This window comes from Rana temporaria, chromosome 1 (assembly GCF_905171775.1).
Source record: "Rana temporaria chromosome 1, aRanTem1.1, whole genome shotgun sequence".
Classification (NCBI taxonomy): Eukaryota; Metazoa; Chordata; class Amphibia; order Anura; family Ranidae; genus Rana; species Rana temporaria.
The window spans coordinates 143,371,753-143,391,069 of record NC_053489.1 but is presented as its reverse complement, the minus strand read 5'-3'; the positions used below and the strand labels follow the sequence as shown (position 1 = coordinate 143,391,069).

General features: G+C 45.6%; 1 protein-coding gene across 1 annotated transcript in view; it reads left to right on the top strand.

The window, feature by feature from the left end:
• Nucleotides 1–12,098: 12,098 nt before the first annotated feature.
• TICAM2 (toll like receptor adaptor molecule 2) overlaps nucleotides 12,099–19,317 on the top strand; it is a 29,627-nt gene continuing 22,408 nt past the window's right edge. Inside the window, exon 1 of the mRNA XM_040343779.1 lies at nucleotides 12,099–12,282. The gene's annotated coding sequence lies outside the window, so the exon portion shown is untranslated. The remainder of the gene's footprint in view (nucleotides 12,283–19,317) is intronic.

The window sequence follows — 19,317 nt, the reverse complement described above, 5'->3', positions numbered from 1 at the left end:
TTAACCTTTTTATCTTCTCTTATCCAGTCACACCTTAGCCCAGCTTCAGTGAGGAAAATTCTAGCTGGGGTTTAATTTTTTCTGAAGTTTGCAGGTCTTCCAGCTTTAACTTCCTTTTTTCAAGTTACACAGGTTCTCAAAGGTTTTAGAAGGTCCAGACCTTCTATCAACAACAGGCGTCCCATTTCAGTCGCTTTGTTAGTAGATCTCCTTGGGTCCCTTCATGAGGTATGTTCATCAGAATTTGAGTCCCTTCTTTTTAGAGCTGCCTTTTCAGTCGCTTTCTTTGGAGCCCTTAAGATTGGGGAATTTACGGCTGCGGACAAGAGTTCTTTATCTTTCCTTAGGTTAGATCACGTTTGTATAGAAGAAGGTTTTCTTCATCTTTTCCCCTGTAGGTCGAAGTCTTTCCCAGTTGGGAAGGGTCGTTGGTTCTCTCTATCCAGTTCGTCAAACAAATCATTATGTCCTGTTTTTCAAGTCAAGAAGTATATGTTGGTCAGGCCCGTGTCTGCTGTTTGCTTTTTTGTTCACAAGGATTTGTCACCTCCTAACTAGGTATCAATTTTAGGCTGTTTTTGCTGCTTGTTTGAAACACTTGAACCTATCTGGTTTTCGCTTTTCTTCCCATTCGTTTAGGATCGGGGCGGCCACCACAGCTGACTCTTTGGGTTTCTCAGAAGATAAGTTAAAAAATATAGGTCGTTGGGATTGTGCTAGATATAGGTTATATGTTCGCCCCGATCGATTAATCTTGTAATTTTCTTTTTCAGATCACGTCAGGAAGGTTGTGTGGATAGTAGGTCACTCATATGTGTTCTGGGCTGCCAAACATTCGGGATCCAGATCCTACTCCACCAATTTAGGTCTGGACTCTAAGTAATTTATAGTTTTATGGTCTGGTGTCAGGGGTTTACGTTGGCGGAATATTAAGAAACACTTAACATATTTGGCCGGTATATGGCCTCCCCCCCTCAAATTTTAGTTTTACACGCTGGCGCGAATGATCTGGGTAAATTGGGTACTTGGGAATTGTTGTGCTAAATGAAGAGGGATTTGCATGCAATAAAGCTGATGTTTCCATCCTCGGTTTTGTCATTTTCCGAAATGATCCCTAGGTTGTTGTGGTCCCCTAAGGGTGGTCTGTTCTATTTGGACAGGATTCGGAGGAGACTTAACAGAACTATTCACAGATTTTTAATTTTGTCCGGTGGTTTGTCATTCCGCCACTCGGAATTGGAAGGGTTTGTCCCAGGTTTGTTTCGTAAAGATAGGGTTCATTTATCGCCAATAGGCCTTGACATTTTCAATATGGGTCTACAGAGCCTGATTGAATCAGCCATGGTGGTGGGGGGGCCTCAGCCAGCTGCTGCTCTGCTGGCTCCGGCCAGTGGGGAGTAGTCGTCCAGCTTTGGCTGGATGGACACCATTTAATTATTTGTTAAACATATCTTAGCCAAGATGGCTTATTCATTTTATTTAAATAATTATTTTAACCCCTTATGGATAACACCGTGGCCATAACAAATTCCAAAGTTAAATAAATAAGTGTTGTATTATATTATCGTGTTGTCTAATTTTTTTTAAGGTACCTTTGTGCTAGCCCATGAGCTAACACTACTCCAGGCTAATCCTCCCACAAGCCTCAAAGTACCTATCAGGTGCAAACACTCCTCATTAACAGTGCCTCTTGTCCAAAACTGAAAGATTATTGCATACCAAGTAAATGCTCAAATATTATCAATGTCAGAAAAAGACAGGAACATGTTACAAGCTCTTATGTGTTTTATGCTATACTTTGAGAAAGCATTAGGTATCACTTTAAACCTAAAACAGCTTTCCTAGTCCTGTGCTTTTTTCAGTGACCTTGAATAAAGAATGTTTGAGCAACCAGGGTCGTTGGTTCGAATCCCAACCACTGTACTACCTACTTGGAGTTGGCATGTTCTCCCTGTGCCTGCGTGGGTTTCCTCCGGGTACTACGGTTTCCTCTCACACTCCAAAGACATGTTGGTAGGTTAATTGGCTTCTGTATAAATTGGCCCTAGTATGTGTATTTATAAATGTGAGTTAGGGAACTTCGATTGTAAGCTCCTTGAGCAGGGACTGCTGTAAATTTATATGTAAACTGCTGTAAATATTGACGGTGCTATATAAAGACCTCTAATAAATAAATACATACATACATTTACTTGGTGTGTGCAACAGCCTTCAGAGGAACAAGATGGTGTTGAAGGGGAGGAGAAACTCTAAAGTTCAATCCAAAAGACCAAATTCTCATGAGGCTGGGCTACCCCTAAAATAGACTGTACCCAGATCCCCTGCACTGAATGAGAAATAAATAAACTGAGCCCTATTTAACTGCTTGCCGACCAGGCACGTCATTATACTGCGGCAGGTCGGCTGTCCTGCGCAAAGAGCCCTAGGTGTATGTTGGTCTTTGCACAGGAGATGGCGGTTGCGGGTCTGGCGGACTCTCTGTCCGCCAGCGATCATGAGTTACAGAGACAGAACAGGGAACTTCTTATGTAAACAATGCGATTCCCCATTCTGACAGATAAAGTTAGAGATCTTCTGTTCCCAGTAACTAGGAACAGCAATCTGTCATGTCCCTGGTAGCCCACCCCCCCCCCCCCCCCTACAATTAGAACACACCTTAACCCTTGGTCGCTCCCTAGTGTTAACCCCTTCCCTGCCAGTGTAATTTTTACATTGATCAGTGCATTATTATAGCACTGATCAATGTAGTAATGTCTGCCACAATGTTGCAGTCTGCAAAAAATTGCAGATCACCGCCATTACCAGTAAAAATAAATAAAAGTCTATCCCATAGTTTTCTTTGCACAAAAGTTATCAAGTCTACAATCAATATACACCTATTGCGATTTTTTTTTTACCAAAAATATGTAGAATACATATCGGCTTAAACTGATAAAAAAAAAATGTCTTGTTTTTTGGATATATATTATAGTGCAACAAAAAAAAACGCAGCGGTGATCAAATACCACCAAAAGAAAGCTCTATTTGTGGGGAAAAAAGCGTTGCATGACTGCACAATTGTCAGTTAAAGCAGTGCAGTGCCGTATCACAAAAAAAAATCCTAGTCATTAAGGGGGCAAATCCTTCCAGGGCTGAAGTGGTTAAAGAACTTCATAGCCAGGATGCAAGTTATCACATCTTAACTAAAAACAAGCAAATTGAGTACATCTACCTGAATTGAAATGTATTACAGGCAAACATTTAAAATGCACCAACAACTTACACATCTCCCTACAAACACACGTGCACATTCTTGACCAATTTAGACAGAAACCAATTAACCTACCAGCATTTTGGAGTTTGAGAGGAAACTTACACAAGCACAAGGAAACATTAATATGCACATGGAGGTTATTTATGAAAGGCAAATCCACTTTGCACGTGGACGTGCAGTCGCTGTGAATCTAAGGAGTAGATTTGCTGATTTTATCATCCAATCATGTGCAAGCTAAAATGCTTCTTTTTTTTTTTTTCCTTGCATGTCCCCCTTGGATCTACAGCGACTGCACTTTGCACTTGTAGTGCAAAGTGGATTTTCCTTTCGTAAATAACCCCCATAGTGTACTAATGTGAACAGGTGCAATTTAAATAAATAGATTTCTACACTCAGATGCGGATGGGGCCTAAGGCACATAGGGGGTTATTTACGAAAGGCAAATCCACTTTGCACTACAAGTGCAAAGTGCACTTAAATTTTGCACTTGGAAGTGCAGTCGCTGTAAATCTGAGGGGTAGACCTGAAATGAGGGGAAGCTCTGCTGATTTTATCACCTAATCATGTGCAAACTAAAATGCTCTTTTTTTTTTATTTTCCTTGCATGTCCCCCTCAGATCTACAGCGACTGCACTTCCATGTTCACTTTCAGTGCAATTTTAAGTGCACGTGTAGTGGATTTGCCTTTAGTAAATAACCCCCAAAGTATATATTCAAACCTGCAAGAACCCATTTTGCTGTCATGGGGCTTTATTCCATGATGTTTTCAAGTGTACTGCTTTATATTTGCACCATATATAATTAAAAAGTGAGCAATGCAAATGAAGAAGATGCATTTGGAGCATCTTTTCTTCCGCTTGCCTTGATCTAGATGTCTATACATTTTTTTTGGTTGGGGATACGTTGTGATGTGTGGCACTAAGTGACAAAACGTACCTATTTATAGGACACAGATCAATTATAGATAACTAAAATCCATCTCTGTGTAGCATGTAATACGAAACCTATACTCCCCTGTATAATCGCACCCATCGCTTGTTTTTTTTACTTGTTATTATTTACACTTTTTCTCTTTTTAGTCCCTAGATTGTCAGTCACTTCAAGGGGCTGAAAAAAAAAATCATGCAGCTGAGGGACCTGGCAGGAGGAATCCACATTCTTTAGGGTGCTTCATATAGTGTGCAGGGACCTGAGGATGAACAGTGGGGCAGTGCTAAGGATGTTAGTTGCAAGGCTAAATTTCCCTCTTTTAATAAATTGATCAACCCACATGAAAGCGCAATGATATCGGGCACCTACAAGGGGGCATTACCCAGGACCCAGGGAGCTAGCTAGAGTGATTGCTCTCCTCTATGGAAAACGTCCTTGGTGTGTGCATCAAAAGGCTGCAATGGAGCAAGAATTAGAGGATACTTTGTCAAGCAAGATAAGAAAAGCTGGTGGATTGCTGCATAAGAAAAGAACTGTGTGTTATTACAATTTTATTTGTGGCTGGAGTTGTAACTATGTAACTATGTAACTTTAATTTGCAGCTTAAAGCTTTTAAAAAATTTAAATCTTCAAGTGCAATAGATCATATTTACTTTATAGTACAAAAAATTATTACGCCGACCTAACTCAGAATCTGCGCCGAAATAAGTTTAAGTGTATTCTCAAACAGAGATACACTTAACCACTTAAGCCCCAGACCTTTAGGCAGCTAAATGCCCAGGCCAGGTTTTGCGATTCGGCACTGCGTCGCTTTAACAGACAATTGCGCGGTCGTGCGACGTGGCTCCCAAACAATATTGGCGTCCTTTTTTCCCCACAAATAGAGCTTTCTTTTGGTGGTATTTGATCACCTCTGCGGTTTTTATGTATTTTATAAACAAAAAAAGAGCGACAATTTTGAAAAAAATGCAATATTTTTTACTTTTTGTTATAATAAATATCGGCCAAAAACATATCTAAAAAAATTTTTTACCCTCAGTTTAGGCCGATACGTATTCTTCAACCTATTTTTAGTAAAAAAAATCACAATAAGCGTTTATCGATTGGTTTGCGCAAAATTTATAGCGTTTACAAAATAGGGGATAGTTTTATAAATTTTTATAAATTTTTTTTTTTTTACTACTAATGGCGGCGATCAGGGATTTTTTTCGTGACTGCGACATTATGGCGGACACTTCGGACAATTTTGACACATTTTTGGGACCATTGTCATTTTCACAGCAAAAAATGCATTTAAATTGCATTGTTTATTGTGAAAATGACAGTTGCAGTTTGGGAGTTAACCACAGGGGGCGCTGTAGGAGTTAGGGTTCACCTAGTGTGTGTTTACAACTGTAGGGGGGTGTGGCTGTAGGACTGACGTCATCGACCGAGTCTCCCTTATATAAGGGATCACTCGATCGATACGCCGCCACAGTGAAGCACGGGGAAGCCGTGTTTACATAGGCTCTCCCCGTTCTTCAGCTCCGGGGAGCGATCGCGACGGAGCGGGGGGGGGTCCTGATCGTCTGTACGTGCCCATTTGCCTGTACGTGCCATTCTGTGGATGTACATATACATGCGGCGGTCGGGAAGTGGTTAAACCTATCTAAGATACGACGGCTTGCGCCGTCCTATCTTAGGGTGCAATATTTAGGCTGGCTGCTAGGTGGCGCTTCCATTGCGGTCGGCGTAGAGTATGTAAATCACTAGATACGCCTATTCACGAACGTACGCCCGACCAACGCAGTACAGATACGCCATTTCCGTAAGAGATAGGCCACCTAAAGTTAAAGATGCCCCTTAGGTGGCGTAGCCAATGTTAAAGTATGGCCGCCGTTCCCGCTTCGAAATTCGAAAATTTTACGTTGTTTGCGTAAGTCGTCCGTGAATAGTGATTTACGTCCACGTCGAAATCAATAGGACCGTGCGGCGTACTTAGCCACAATGCACACTGGGAAATGTAGGCGGACGGCGCATGCGCCGTTCCAAAAAAAGTCAATCACGTCAGGTCAAAGCATATTAACATAAAACATGCCCCCTCAGCCTATTTTGAATTAGGCGCGCTTGCGCCCGCCGCATTTACGCTACGCCGCCGCAAGTTAGGAGGCAAGTACTTTGAGAATACAGTACTTGCCTCTCTGACTTAAGGCGGCATAGCGTAAATACGATACGCTACGCCGCCTTAAAGTTGCGGCAAACTACGTGAATCTAGCTAACAGTTTGTAATAAAAACATCTTTGCCATTCTGAAGCTTCCCTCCAACCACTTTGCATATTATTTTATATATACTGGAATTCTGTACTTGCCAAATATGCTGCAGAAATCTTCCTCCACCAAGTCTGGCTGCAACCATTTTAACTGTGGGCAGCTGAAGCTGCTGCCTGTTCACTTCCTGGATTTACACAGAGGCACACCTCCAGCTCTGCAGCATTCATTGGCCCTCTTATGACTCATCCCACTCCCTTACTGGCAAACTCTCAGGAGAGTGAGAGAGAGCTGTGCATGATGTCATAAGCCTAGGCTTTTTACCAGACAAGAAACAGGAAGTGGGCTGTATATGGTATTTACTGGCAGAAAAAAATGTTTTACTATCTAAAGTTAAAACAACAAGGGCAGATTTAATAGTTGGAAAGTTGAAAAAATTACTGCTTTAAGTTCAGTGGTGGTGAGTGTTTTCAATAAGTCATGCCAGCCTGAACTGTGGGTCTAGCTGGCCCACTTTTATTGAACAAAGGAAATAAAAATAACAAAGTCTCCTGCGTCAGCATTTCCCACACAGGGGTTTCAGCTTCACAAAGCGTTATATGCAAAACAGGTCATGAAAATGCTAAGCTTCCTCTTCAGCAGCACCACTGCTCTTGTGAGAATCTTTCAGACATTGCTCTCTTGCTTCTCTGGCTCACTCAGCCTTTAGTTACAGCACCTTGCTGCATGGGCCCACTCCTGGCCTCTAGATAGGGGATCTCCAGGTACCTCAGGTTCTCTCACACCCCTGAGACCTACAGCCTCTCCCAGGGGAGGGCTGGCAGCCTTAGGCCTGGGGGGCAAGTACAGTCAAGTGGCCCATAGAGCGTGGAAAAGTGATGGATCGAGGAAAACAGTGTAAGATTTTTCATGATCACAAGAGTCCGCACAGAGCCTCCCCTTACATCAGAGTCCGCACAGAGCCTCCCCTTACATCACAGTCCACACAGACCTCATATACATCAGAGTCCGCACAGACCCCATATACATCACAGTCCACACAGACCTCATATACATCAGAGTCCGCACAGACCCCATATACATCAGATCTGATGTAAGGGCTGTTCTGGGAAACTTGATTTAAGGGTGCATGCTGTAGACTATTGTGCAAAAAGGGTCTCTGCTCACCAAAGCCTGTCCCCCTCCCCTTAAACAAAGTCCACAGAGCACCCCTTTATATACACTGGGAGGCAGGAGAGACTAGAGAGGGTGAGCTTACCAGGATGGAGGCTGAGGCGCAGGCTGTCTGATGCTTTTTTGGGTTCAAACTTCCTGTACAGTGCCCACACATGCCCAGGAGTGTGGGCAGGGCAGACTCAGAAGGAGGAGGAGCAGATGAGCTCTATCTCTCCTCGTGTCTGTGCAGAGAGAGAAGGCGATGTCAGCGCTGGTGTGCGCTGAGGCTGAGCTATGTGTGAGACGAGACATAGCTCAGCTCTGCAGCCATCTACATCGGAGCTGACACAGGCACAGCTGCACAGTGGGAGGTGAGCAGCGGCCGTGACCTGTGTTAACATCAGAGCTCCAGCAGGCATATATTCCTGCTCTGCAAAAACAGCATTTGGTAGTGGCGGCCGGTGGCTGTGCATAGTGTCACCAGCCCGGGGGGAGATTTCCACCCTGCCCCCCCTGCCAGCCCTCCCCTGGCCTCTCCCCTGAACTTGTGTAATCACCTCAGTTCTCCCAGTCTCACTCAACTGTCACTCAGCTTTCCCAGTCCTGCAAGTGAGGAATCTTTCCAACAAGGAGTGCAGTCTCTCGTGGGTATCACCTCTCTTAATGGGAGCACAACTGTCTCCTGGCTTGATCACGCCACTCTCTCCTGACAGGACCCACTGAGCTATACCCAGGTCCTGCTTATAATGAGAATGCTCACCTGCAGTGCAAACTCACACAGCCTGCAAGTCTCCAGAAAGACCCAGACACAAGATTGAAGGCTTCATCCACACAAGACACTCTGAAGCCTTCAAGCTCCAGACCCTAATACAAACAGTGGCGGCTCGTGATATATTTTTTTTGGGGGGGGGCGGCAACAATGCACCTGCTCCCCATCCCCCCAGTCGGTCAGTCACCAGTCCCACACTTACCACATCTATTGGGCAGCGCTTCCTCCAGGCTTCCCCTGCACCTCCTCTTCTGCATCATGGCACCTTCCGCCAAACGTCTCCTCCCTCCTCCTAGGCAGCCAATAGGAGCAATTTTCCTTTCGGCCAATCGGGTGATGGGTCTCATGACATATTTACTTGCTATTGTCACACACCTGGTGGGCTTGGAGCGCAGTGCTCTGTGCCAGGAGCCCATCCTTTTTTGAAGCCTATTAGAGCTTCTGGCTCTAATCACGTCCTGAAAAAAAAAAAACATTGGAATCCATGCATCCGACGCCTCGCATGTAGATTGGGGTGCCGGACGCATTGATAGGGGGAACCCTGACAAGCCAGTCTTCTTCACTCTGAAACAAAACGCTGGAATTTTACAATCTTCATTAGTGTGAATACTGTGTGCCACACGTTGGCAGGGCCTAGCACTGTCACAAAGTAAAGAAACTACAGTATGTACAAATTTACTATAGATATGTCATTAGGAAAGTGAAATAGGATTCAGTTATCCATATGCTTTAGAGCTTTCCATGTCTGCATAACTCTACAACTAACTCAGAGCGTGTATCTGTCTATCGGATATGCAAGAATACTATTAGCTGGATTCAGTAAGAGTTAGGCCGGCGTATCAGTAGATACGCCGACCTAACTCTGAATTTGCGCTGTCCTAAGTTTAAGTGTATTCTCAAACAGAGATACACTTAAACCTATCTAAGATACGACGGCTTGCTCCGTCCTATCTTAGGGTGCAATATTTAGGCTGGCTGCTAGGTGGCGCTCCCATTGCGTTCGGCGTAGAATATGTAAATCACTAGATACGCCTATTCACGAACGTACGTCCGCCCGTCGCAGTAAAGATACGCCGTTTCCGTAAGAGATAGGCCGCCTAAGGATAAACATGCCCCCTAGGTGGCGTAGCCAATGTTAAGTATGGCCGTCGTTCTCGCGTCGAAATTTGAAAATTTTACGACGTTTGCGTAAGTCGTCCGTGAATAGGGCTGGACGTAATTTACGTCCACGTCGAAACCAATACGTCTGTGCGGCGTACTTAGCTGCAATGCACACTGGGATATGTACAGGGACGGCGCTTGCGCCGTTCTTAAAAAACGTCAATCACGTCAGGTCACACTTCATATACATAAAACACGCCCCCCACATCCTCATTTGAATTAGGCGCGCTTACGCCAGCCCCATTTACGCTACGCCGCCGTAACTTTGCAGGCAAGTACTTTGTGAATACAGTACTTGCCTTGCAAACTTACGGCGGCGTAGTGTAAATGCCATACGCTACGCCGCCGCAACTATGCGCCCGCCATCCTGAATCCAGCTATATATATTCCCTTTAGGAAAGTGAAGCTTCCGATATGATTCAGCACTCCCCAAGTGTGCATAAGCATGACCTTCACTTTCTTAAAGTAGGCCTAGAATCATGCAACCTTATCCTTCAAGCAGCATGAGACAAGTCAGGTGTAAATGATAAGGTACCCAATGTTCTACTACTGTTCTGTTGCCTATTTTAGTTTTTAAAACTATTACACAAAGTCTCAGTGGGAGACCTCTGTTCATAGACTGACTCCCTGCTGACCATCAATGCAATCTATAGATCAGAAACAGCAGTATGCGAGCTATGGGAATTTGTGGGTGCCTAGGCTATTAGTATTTATATGTGAAAGGTGCTTTTTTGATATGACTGATTTGATTTGTCAACCTAAAGCTGAAATCTGGAGGGAAAAAAAACTTTTCTTTCTTGCAGTGCAGAGTGGGATTGCAAGGGTTATTGTGCCCAGGGAATAATAAGCACGGTGATATACTTTCCTTATTCTTTGCTCCTTTGTTCGCTTTTATCATCGAGGGCTCATCCACATCCAAAGACGTTCAGGGTAATATGCCAGCTGCTGGGGGAGCAAGGAATAAAGTGAGCATACCAGCTCATTTATTATATCCTAAGCTAGACAGACAAATATTAAAATGGTTGTTAACCACTTCCAGAACTTTATATAAGCCCCTCTGTGTTCTAAAAACAAGAGCTCCTGTCTGTGTGTTTTAATAAAAAAAAGCCTCCTTTACCTTGTTTCACAGTGGTTCCCCACAATCACGTTACCAGCCATGTCTCCTCTCTGCCTGGCTGACAGATGCAGCGGGCGGGGCCGAGATTCCCCCGCTGACGTCAGATAAGACACGAGGAGAGCGAGAGCCGGCTGTCAAGTTATGGGAGCAGAGGGGGCTGGCACTGACACAGGGGCAGACAAGCAGGGAGGGGAGGGGCAGGAGGATATAGGAGGACATGGGGGCTGTGGATGACAGAGGCACGTAAACTGACCATGGTGTCAGGGCTCAGCAACCATGATACACTGTGGTCAGTTTACAGGGGGAGGGTATAGCCAGGCAGGATCAGCCAGGTGTTACAGGGGGGGCCAAGTACTGTGCTGTATAACATGCTTTAAAGGGACAAGATCCAATTTTGGGGGGTTAACAAATGCTTTACGTTTTAAAGGCAAGTTCACCTTTAAAAAATAATAATGTGCATTTTTTTTTCTACAGGAACAAAGTCCTGCAGAAGGTCAGTCAATGTCAGGCTCCTGCAGACATTTCTATGACATGTTCTATTTTTTTTGCTTGTTCCATTAACTACACTGGAGGTTTGGGATCTGGATGTGTTCTCTCACTTTGGGCCAGATTCACAGAGCGAGTACGCCGGCGTATCTACTGATACATCGGCGTACTTTCAAATTTGCCACGTCGTATCTTTAGTTTGAATCCTCAAACCAAGATACGACGGCTTCTGGCTTCGATCCGACAGGCGTATGGCTTCGTGCGCCTTCGGATCGTAGGTGCAATACTTCGGCGCTCGCTGGGTGGAGTTTGCGTCGTTTTTCGCGTTGGGTATGCTAATTAGCTTTTTCCGGCGATCCACGAAGGTACGCGCGGTCGTCGCATTCTCTTCCGTCGTCGCTAGTCTGCTTTTCCCGGCGTATAGTTAAAGCTGCTATTATGAGGCGTATAGATAGACTTGCCATGTTAAAGTATGGCCGTCGTTCCCGCGTCGAATTTAAATTTTTTTTTTTTGCGCAAGTCGTCCGTGAATAAGAAAGGACGTAACTCACATCGAAGTTCAAAACATGACGTCGGTGCGACGTAATTTCGCGCAAAGCACGGCGGGAAATTTCAAAACGGAGCATGCGCATTTCAATCCGCGCGTGGACGCGCATCATTTAAATGAATCACGCCCCCTACCCGCCCAATTTGAAATACGCGCCGAGAAATACACTACGCCGCCGTAACTTACGGCGCAAAATCTTTGTGGATTTCAAAATACGCCAGGTAAGGAACGGCGGCGTAGCGTATCGCTGATACGCTGCGCCTGGGCAATTCTCTGTGAATCTGGCCCTTTGTGCCTGGATCACAAGATCCAATAATAATATATATATTTTTATACAAGTTTACATATATCTTTTTCAAAAATCATTTATCACCTGGTGTACAGCTTTAAGTAAGAGTGAGAAAAAAAAAAAGCTTCCCCTTTCTCTTCTAGTCACAAGGTCTACATCTACAAATCACAAAACCCATTTTTTCCGTTTTTTCCACTACAGCTTCCCCTAATTACGTAGAAGAAGAAAATAATCTCTTTCGATTGCCTATAAACTGTGAAATAGAATCCAGAAAAGACTGTGAACTCTGGGTGGAGCACATGGAGTGTGTAATCTTTCTGAGCTACAGGTGAGTCACAGGAGGCACACCGGAGACCTGTCACTAATGAGTGCTTATGATTTCACTCTTGTACCAACATGTGTAATAGACAGGGCACTCATTTTGTTATATGTGTGTACAGGATTTTCCATTCATGGTACCTGATTGTATCGAACATTTACAAACCATAACAATGTTTTTGTAGCTTTAGCAATTGTGACTATGATCTGTGTAATGTGTCTAATGAACATATCAGCTTACACGTGATGTTCCTTCTAAGGTTAGCCGCACATACAGGCTGAATGAGAAATCAAATTGATTCCTCCATACATAATAAACAGACTGTATCCCCCTCCCCAATGTTGGTTTGTCGTTCTCTTTGCTATCTGACAGGGGTAGTGACATTGGGGTGGATTCAGTAAGCAATTGCGTCTGCGTATCCATAGATACGCAGCGCAATTGCTTAGTTGCGCCGGCGTATCGACTGCTCCTGATTCAGAAAGGTCGATACGCCGACTGCAGCCTAAGATATGACTGGCATAAGGCTCTTATGCCGTCGTATCGTAGGCTGCATTCTTACGATGGCCGCTAGGTGGCGTTCCCGTTGTGGTCAGCGTAGAGTATGCAAATTGCATACTCACGCCGATTCACAACCGTACGCGCGCCCTGCGTTCGCATTTTACCTCGTTTGCGTTCGTCGGGTTCCGCGTAAGGCTGCTCCTGCTATTAGCAGGGGCAGCCAATGCTAAGTATACCCGTCGTTCCCGTGTCGCGATGTTTGAAAATTACGTTGTTTGCGTAAGTGAATCGTGAATGGCGCTGGACGCCATTTACGTTCACGTTAAAGCAAATGACGTCCTTGCGACGTCATTTGCCGCAATGCACGTCGGGAAAGTTTCCCGACGGAGCATGCGCACTACGTTCGGCGCGGGAACGCGCCTAATTTAAATGATCCACGCCTCCTACGGGATCCGGAGCGCACACGCAAATTACGGAGCTACTGCTTCGTGAATGAAGCGTAGCGCAGGTAATTTACGGAGGCGCAGCGTAAAAACGCTACCCCTACCTGAATCCACCCCCTTGTCATCACAAATTATATCAGTGTGGGCATTGATCTACCCATGACTTCCTGTTGCTGACCCCTTGGCTAGAGAAATACTTTAAAGAGTAACTCCACTTTTGTAGAGAAAAAACATTCTCCTCTGGGTGATTTATGTACAGTGCTAAGGATTTTAACAAACTTTGTTGCAGATTCCTACTTTTTGTTATTGTGAAGAAATAGCTGTTTGCTTGTCTGTGTCCACGTGAATGTGGATGGGAGTGACTTTAAAATTATCAATCAGCTGCTGCGCTTTTAGGGTTTTAATAAGGAAAGTGTCAGGGTCTGCATCCCTTTAGACACAATTTTTGTTTGGGAGAATCTCACCAAAAATTAAATGTTTATTGCAGGGGGTGCCCAAAATCCGACTTGTATCTTAGTGCAGACTTCTGGGAAAATCAGTAAACCAATCACACAAACAGGAAATAACATTTCTGTGGGGTGTGGGGGGGGGGGGGCATTCTCTACAACATCTATGTACAGAAGGCTTCCAGATAGCCATATTGCATTGCATTTTACAAAAAATTACAGCACTGCAGATAGAAAAGGAAAGGTCATCTTTAATAACATTCAATTACAATATGGCTTCTGTAGCAATTGTACATGCTATATTCAGGTCAGGTGGGTGTCATCACTTTGGTGTGTCCATGCTCGTGGCTGATTGCCACGATATGCGATTTTTACTAGATTACCTTGTGAGTGCAATATTTATCGGTTTCACGCTATAGGAGCATCTTCTGTTTGTGTTCCTTTGAGCTACTTTGTGCACTACTGTATATTGTGGCTTTGAATATTGTGGAAATGTGCCTGGAGTGGAATAACTCTGCCCTACTGACCCCCTGTCTTCCATCCTGCTGACCCCTGTACCCTGCCCTACTGACCCCCTGTCTTCCATCCTGCTGACCCCTGTACCCTGCCCTACTGACCCCCTGTCTTCCATCCTTCTGACCCCTGTACCCTGCCCTACTGACCCCCTGTCTTCCATCCTTCTGACCCCTGTACCCTGCCCTACTGACCCCCTGTCTTCCATCCTGCTGACCCCTATACCCTGCCCTACTGATCCCTTATCTTTTATCCTGCTGATCCCTGTACCCTGCCCTACTGACCCCCTGTCTTCCATCCTGCTGACCCCTATACCCTGCCCTGCTGACCCCCTGTCTTCAATCCTGCTGACCCCTGTACCCTGCCCTACTGACCCCCTGTCTTCCATCTTGCTGACCCCTGTACCCTGCCCTCCTGTCTTCCATCCTGCTGACCCCTGTACCCTGCCCTACTGACCCCCTGTCTTCCATCCTGCTGACCCCTGTACCCTGCCCTACTGACCCCCTGTCTTCCATCCTGCCGACCCCTGTACCCTGCCCTACTGACCCCCCTGTCTTCCATCCTGCGACTCCTTTACACTGCCCTACTGACCCCCTATCCGCTGCCCTTGTGATGCCTTTTCTCTGCCCTTCTGACCCCTGTACACTGCCCTGCAGACCGTTCTTTACTGCCATTCGTGTCCACCACACTCCTTAAGCCCCTCCCAGTGTTAAGAGTTTGGCCACACCCATATTTTGCCACGCGTGCAAATTACTTCCTTCCTTCAAGTTTCTCTCATTACAAAGTTCAAAAGTTGGGAGGTATGGGGTCACACTACCCTGCAGCACTGAGATTTTACAGGCTGTGTGATCTATGATGAATGGCAGAGCTGGTGTCACGATCTGGGTTCAGGCTTGGAAGCCAGCAGCTGTAGCAATGGAGAGGTTCACAGGTAGTTAGCTGGAAATGTACAAGCAGATGCCGCTAGCGGATGTCGCAGGCTCACCTGAGGCATGGGGTCTAAGTACTAATCGGTATACACCAGAGCTCCTGATGGTGGAGATGGGTTTTATTCATCTGCCCCTCCTCCATTCATAGACCACCTTTCATGTGGAATGTCTCCAACACCTTGTTGTATGTATGCCACAAAGAAATAAGGCAAAAGGGGGTGTACCTGAAAAGTGGCTGAGTGCATTGTGAACGCTCCTGGGAGATTCATGCACCTTCATGTACAGAATTGGCAATTAGCACCGTCACTTTAATAGGTACAGTGCTCCGGCAGAATGTACTTATTTTAATGCAGTGCCTAGAATGGGTTTTGTGAATAGGCTGCAATCAAAGATTACTGCTTGCTGCATCCAGTATATCAGTAATGTTTCCCTCTGCAACAAAGCCAAGATTCATTGCTTCAAGCATTACCTAAACCAATACTAAAAAGCAAAATCATTTGACAGTAAATGTACAGTGCCTTAAAAAAGTATTCACACCCCATATTTTGTCATGTTACAACCTAAAACGTAAATGCGATTTTTTTTTTTTGTGATAGACCAACACAAAGTGGAACATAATTGTGAAGTGGAAGGAAAATGATAAATGGTATTCAATTTTTTTTACAAATAAATATCTAAAAAGTGTGGCATGCATTTGTATTCAGCCTTCTTTACTCTGATACCCCCTAACTAAAATCTAGTGGAACCAATTGTCTTCATAAGTCATCTAATTAGTAAATAGAGTCCACCTGTGTGTAATTTTATCTCAGTATAAATGCAGCTGTTTTGTGAAGCCCTCAGAGGTTTGTTAGAGAACCTTAGTGAACAAACAGAATCATGAAGGCCAAGGTACACACCAGAAAGGTCAGGGAAAAAGTTGTGGAGACATTTAAAGTAGGATTAGGTTATAAAAAAATATCCCAAGCTTTGAACATCTCATGGAGCACTGTTCAATCCATCATCTGAAAATGGAAAGAATATGGCACAACTGCAAACCTACCAAGACATGGCCGTCCACCTAGACTGACAGGCCGGGCAAGGAGGGCATTAACCAGAGAAGCAGCCAAGGTGGCCATTGTAACTCTGGAGGAGCTTCAGAGATCCACAGCTCAGGTAGGAGAATCTTTCCACAAGACAACTATTAGTCGCGCACTCCACAAATCTTGTCTTGTCTTGGAAGAGTGGCAAGAAGAAAGCCATTGTTGAAAGAAAGCCATAAGAAGTCCTGTTTGCAGTTTGCGAGAAGCCATGTGGGGGACACAGCAAACATGTGGAAGAAGGTGCTCTGGTCAGATGAGACCAAAATTAAACTTTTTGGCCTAAAAGCAAAATGCTATGTCTGGCGAAAAACTAACACTTCACATCACCCTGAACACACCATGAAACACGGTAGTGGCAGCATCATGTTGTGAGGATGCTTTATTTCAACAGGGAAGCTGGTCAGAGGTGTTGGGAAAATGGATGGAGCCAAATACAGGGGAATCTTAGAAGAAAACCTGTTAGAGACTGCAAAAGACTTAAAAAGAAGTAAACCCTCTAAAAAATGTAATTAAAAAAAAAAACCTGCAAGAGAAAGGCATAATGAATTCATATGCATAGCATACTAGCTCATTATGAATTACTTACCAGAGATCAAAGCCCCCAAAGCGACTTTCGTTCCTCGCCTCCGTCACCTTCACTAACGGCACAATCGCCTTCACTAACGGCACGCTCAGTGCACCTGCGCCGTTGTCTACAGCGTGCATGCGCCATAGACATCGGTGCAGTCTTTTCTGCAAATATTTGTTGCACCTACAGGTAAGCCTTAATCTAGGCTTACATGTAGGTTAAAGTGGTCTGTAAGGGTTTACAACCACTTTAAGACTGGGGCAGAGGTTCACCTTCCAGCAGGACAACTACCCCAAACATACAGCCAAAGCTACGATGGAATGGTTTAAGTCAAAGCATATTCATATATTAGAATGGCCCATTATAGGGGGTGCAAGAGTCACAACCGGACCCTGTGCTGCAGGGGGCCTGTGCGGCTCCCCTTTACATATGGCCGGTGGCAACATAGGCAGCTAGGAGTACCAATGCACCATGCGCACGGGTGGCTGGAGGTGACACACACTGCACTGCATGCTTCTCCTGGGCAAACAAACTTTAAGCACACAGATGCAGATGAGAGCCGGAGGACACCGCAGGCTTGTCTGACAGCCACCCCCCTCCTCCCCTGTCATACACAGATGATAACAGACGGGTCTTTCTGGGAGATATGCTGATCGCTTGTCCAGCACGCTGGAGGGAGCCCAGGCCACCATGGATGAGTGCCCGGCCTGCAGCTTGGTCTTGGTGAGTGAGATGACCCCATCCCCCACACACCATCGCATACCCCCCTCCATCACCCCTGGGGACAGGGACCCCATCACCCCTAAGGACAGGGACCCCATCACCCCTGAGCACAGGGACTTCATCACCCCTAAAACAGGTACCCTATCTTCCCTGAGGACAAGGACCACATCTCCCATGGAAACAGGGAACTTATCTCCCCTGGGGACAGGGACCCTATCTCCATCACCCCTGAGACAGGGACCCCATCACCCCTATGGACAGGGCCCCCATCTTCCCTAAGGACAAGGACCACATCTCCCATAGCGACAGGGACCCCTTCTCATCTGGGGACAGGGACCCCATCTCCCCTGCAGACAGGGACCCCATCTCCCCTATGGGCAGGGCCCCCATCTTCCCTAAGGACAAGGACCACATCTCCCATAGCGACAGGGACCCCTTCTCATCTGGGGACAGGGACCCTATCTCCTCTGGGAACAGGGATCCCATCTTCCTGGGGACAGGGACTCCATCACCCCTGAGACAGGGACCCATCACCCCTGGGGACAGGGACCCCATCACCCCTGGGGACAGGGACTCCATCACCCCCTGGGGACAGGGACTCCATCACTCCTGAGACAGGTACCCCATCACCCCTGGGGACAGGGACGCCATCTCCCATGGGCACAGGGACCCCTGCTCACCTGGGGACAGGGACCCCATCTCCCGTGGGGACAGGGATCCCATCCCCCCTAAGGACAGGGCCCACTTTTCCCCAGAGGACAGGGACCCCTTCTCAAACTACAGGGTTTACAAAGGTCGTACCTGTGACCGGGCCCTGTAGTTCCACCTCCAGACTATGAGGGAAGGGCCCCGGTTGGTGTTCAGAGGGGCCCTTCATGGTTTCTTGCACCTGGGCCCTGAAGGTTCTAGTTACACCACTGCTGTAGGTCCATTGAACTCTATATAATGTGCATTTTGATGAAAGCACAAAAAGGAATCTATGTGCTACATATAATGCACTGTTTATTGCAATAGTGGGCCCTTTATTTATATAAAGGTTCTGAATAGATTTATATACCTTTTTTTAAAATATGTAAGAGACTCCTCATTAACAATTGCTAGTTCATCTGTTTCCAAACAAGCAGAAGAAAAGGCCAGAAGGGGGCGCTCTGCTATCATATATGTACTGAATAGGAATAATATGACTGTGGAAGAAAAGTTGCTTGCTGAAAGTAAAGGTTACTTTTCTAAAAAAAAAGATAAAAAAATAAGATATACAAAATATTGTAGAATTATATTACACACACATTTTTCTGAGAACTGCTCACATTTTTGAAAAGCATGAAGTTCAGCAGACAGCATGATGTCAATACACGAGCTTGTCAATCAATGTAGCAAAAACAAGCAAATGTTTTTGTTGTTAAAGCCTATCTTTAGGCACCAGGGAGTTTTGTAGGAAAACATACTGTAGTGCAGAAGACAACAGTTTTTTTTAAGTTTACATTTTTCCTAAAATTTTCTCCTACAATATATTTGTTGTGTGCGCTGCATCGTCCCTATTAACCACTTGAGCGCCAGAAGATTTACCCCCCCCCCCCATCATGACCAGGCCACTTTTTGCGATACGGCACTGCGCTACTTTAACTGACAATTGTGTGGTCAGGCAACTCTGGGCCAGATTCTTGTAGTTCCTGCGGCGGTGTTGCGTAAGTCATTTACACTACGCCGCCCCAACTTACAGGAGCAAGTGCTGTATTCCCCAAACACTTGCTCCGTAGTTTGGGGCGGCGTAGTGTAATTGGCCCGGCGTATCCCCGCGTAATTCCAAGGGGGCGGCTTGTATTTAAATTAAGCGCCGGGGCTTAA